This window comes from Eupeodes corollae, chromosome 1, assembly GCF_945859685.1.
Source record: "Eupeodes corollae chromosome 1, idEupCoro1.1, whole genome shotgun sequence".
NCBI classification, from domain to species: Eukaryota; Metazoa; Arthropoda; class Insecta; order Diptera; family Syrphidae; genus Eupeodes; species Eupeodes corollae.
Genome location: NC_079147.1, coordinates 75,714,791 through 75,718,753, shown reverse-complemented (window position 1 = coordinate 75,718,753; position 3,963 = coordinate 75,714,791).

The window sequence follows — 3,963 nt, the reverse complement described above, 5'->3', positions numbered from 1 at the left end:
ACAAGAAAATGTTTTCGGCAGTTATTGCCAGAAAAAGACGTCAACACGCACCAATGCAGGAGCCAAAAAGATGGCAAGAGTAGTACTGAGCACCAACAACCGATTCCATCTTCTGGCTAAAAAGGATTAGGAAATGATTCCACCAAAAAACAGGGTTCCCAATCCAAGTTCCACAAGCGGCAGCAATATTATAAAAGCCTCAACTACGAAAAATGCAACAACGGCAGCAGCAACAAGATGTCGAGTTTCATAGCATTTTCATTAAAAAATTCAAAGATCTCGGTATAGATGCCTACTCTTTCATCCCTACACAATTAAAAAAATATAACACTATTTTAAAAGGTATTTCCAGCGTTTTTTCCCCTACGGAAAACAAAAAGGAATTACTAGCGCTAGACAACTCATTGAGGGTGACTGTAAAAACTTTTGAGACCAAATGGTCTAAATTAAATGACATACCTCTTGACTTATTTCTCTGTACAACGGAGTATAGGGGAAGCTTTATAAAACTTAAACAGTTCAAAACTCTGCTTAGACATAGGATCACTTGAGATTCAATTAAAAACTCCGATACAAAACAGTGTTATCGTTGCCAAAGATTTGGCCATATTCTTGCTCATAGAGCATGACCTTGGACCATGCGAACTCAGTCAAAAAACAGAAACATCTGCCGCATCTTGCGTCAACTGTCAATTAGAGGGCCACCCTGCGAGCTACAAAGGGTACCCAAACAGAGTTGCTTCTCTTAAGAAAAAAATAGGATGCCTTGGTGAAAGCTAAGGCTAAAAAACAATCTTTGGTCCTTTTGTGAACTTCACTAACAGCCATCAGGAAAATACTGTATCTTTTGCAGACGATGTAAGGGGTCACAAGAAATCTCCTAACCGACAAGAAATTCCCGCTTTCCATCCCGAACTTCAAAGAATGATATCTCGGATTTCATGACGAATCCAATAGACTTTTCAGCTTGCCGATCACCAGCTTTATTGCTAAAATCAGGGACTTCTGGCCTAATTATAAAAAAATTGATGATTCACAAAAACCAGGAACGCTCTACCACTTAAATGATATGACTGCTTAACACATACCCGAAGTAACACTAATACATTGAAAAATAAATACAAAATTCAAATCGTTTTCCATGCGCCACAAAAAAAATCAATCTTTGAAGGAAATCTGAATTTACCCATGGAAAATGGCTTAACCCCAAAACTTAAGTGTTTGAACCAAGCTTTTCAAAGCTATATGTTTCAATTATTGAAACGAAATGCATACTCAATTAATTCGCTAAATTAATCAAAAAAGTAGAATTTGTACAATGTTAAGCAAATTATTTACCAACTATTATTTTATTCCCAATTTAATTTGTATAAATTTCAATCATTTTTTAAATTTTATCATATAATGCCTTAATCTAATGGTTTAAAGCTATGTGTCCATGCAATAGAACCAAGCTTTCCAACGAAATTAAATGTTTGGCAATAGGTAGACCAAAATGCTTATTACCGTCTAAAGCTAGGTTCTGTGTTTCACTTGAACTCGAGATGAGTCGAAAACGAAAAATACTATTGACTTATAGAATTCTATGGCTGATAAAAGCTACAAAGGGTTTTAACTCGAATAATTGGAGAAGTTCTTTAAATCGATTTCCAAAACCAATCTAGACTGAAGAAATGGACTTATGTATACTAAAATTAAAGCATATTTTAGGCCTGGAAAAGCTGACGACAATTAACAGAGGTAAGGACTTAATTCTTACTGTTAGATATTATGACAAAATTTCGCTCCCATCGACTATATGTATTTGGAAGTTTCATTAACTATAATTATCCACTGATTCTGTTAAGGTGTTTCCGTAAACTTAGATCTGCTTAACATACGTTCAAAAACTCAGGTTTTGGAATCGAACAAACATAGATAAATTGCGGAAGATATGTTCGTCATATTTATAAAAACGTTGGACAGATTGTGCGGAGACATGTTATAATTTTTTGATATATTTCTTGTTTGAAATTAAATTTAACTATTTTTTTTTTTGAATGCGGGACGAAATGTAACAAAAATTAAACTTTTTTTTCGTTGTTAAAGACGGTATTCTTTAAAATTAGGAAAGTTGAACAATTTCCAAAATTATTCATTGATGAACAAAATCTCATTCGTCGTCCATTTCAAAATTTTGTCTGACCTTTCTAACCGTTTAGTGACTACGTAACAAAAATCTTAACCAAGCCTTCCCATGTGTTGTAGAATAAGGGTGTTTATTAATGCAACAGATAAGAAAGACCCTGACATGAAGGCTAAGGCCACACAAAAACTGAGTTCTGAATAGCTACTAATAAGTTCAAGGGCTACTTCCGATTTTAAATACTCACGATAACCCCCATTAAAAGCAAAATATAGAATTTCCCTTTATGTTATAGACTGCCCCACAACTGATTAGCGCCCCTCTAAGACTTCTAAGTCGTTTTAAAGATACGACTTCGAATAATTCGATTATTGTTAGAAAAGATAAAACAAATAAAGAAATCGAGGAAAAAGGACCAGGTAAGCTTACTGATAAAGTTATTCAGGAAATCTTTAATAAAGGTTTTGAAAGTAATGTCAGTTATGGGATGCCCTATAACCGCGAAGCCCATACTTATGTTGAGAAACTTATTGAAAAGCGAATCTCACGTTCTGAGCGGCCGGCGCGTTAGTGATGCCGTTAAACAAGCCAGAATTGATTCTAGTCCTGAACAATCTGCTTTGAAAGAGTTTCAAGAAGAAGAGGAAGGATATAGTTGATATTTACATAGTTAAGAGGACGTGGAACTTTAAACGAGTTTTTCTCAAAACTGTGTTTTTCAAACTTTCCCCCTTCTCAAAAATGGCTTGACCGAATGACTTGAAATTTGATGGGTTGGATTCGGCACATGTAAACGCATGGAATGACCTATCAACAAGCAAAAATTCCAAAACGCAAAATTAACTTTCATAATCTTCAAAAGGAAGAGCATACTTTAGATCGCCTGTACAGCCGTGCTAGTGATGTCATGGTATGCGAAGATATTAACTACTATGGCACTATAGAATTTCCATTTCTTATTTACTCGTCGTATGAATGCCAGATCATGCAATGGTGTTTTAAAAGAAGCTTTCCCTGGCAATCAAAGATATTTTTAGGCTCTTGGCATGGAAATTTCAGCAGGATAAGACTCTTATCCAAAACTCTTAGCTAGTAAAATCTTGGATTGAGCTTTAAAAGCGCCCTCATTAACATGGCCGCCTACTCGCCCGACATCAACAAAATAGAAAATGTTTGGGATGTTTCGCACGCAAGGTATATGAGTCTGAAACGCGATATCAAACTGAATCGCAGCCATATAAAAAAATGATGTGACTCCTTACCCAACAGGATGTAAAGGGTCCGCCAAATAACTTTTTTTTTTAAAATGCTATAAGAAATGTTGTTAATGCCCGCATCCTCCATTTTTGAGCAAAAATTAGTTCAACATGGCCCGATAACGATCGCCATTGACTGTAACGGCCACTCCTTACTCATTTTCGAAGAAAAATGGCCAATTACGCCTCTGGACTAAAACCCGTACCAAACAGTGACTCGTTTTGAGTGTATCGGCTTTTTAATGTATGAGTGCTGGTTTTCTGTGCCTCAAATGCGTCAATTTTGTTTTTTACATACCCGCTAAAGGTTGTCACAACAGGAATGAGGTGCGTAAATTTTACCAAAAGGTAAAAAAAATCTTCCAAGGGTACCAGCCAGGAACCGAAGCCTGTAAAGACGATCAGGGAAACATCGTAGTAGAACCGCAGAATGGAAAGACCACTTCTCCAAATTATATAACGGTGATGACAAACCGCATTGGGCTTCAAGGGAGATAGAACCACTCAACCTAGGCGACGCAGATCAACAATTCCACCTACTCGACCAAGTGAAGATAGCTATATCTAAACTGAAGCCAAAGC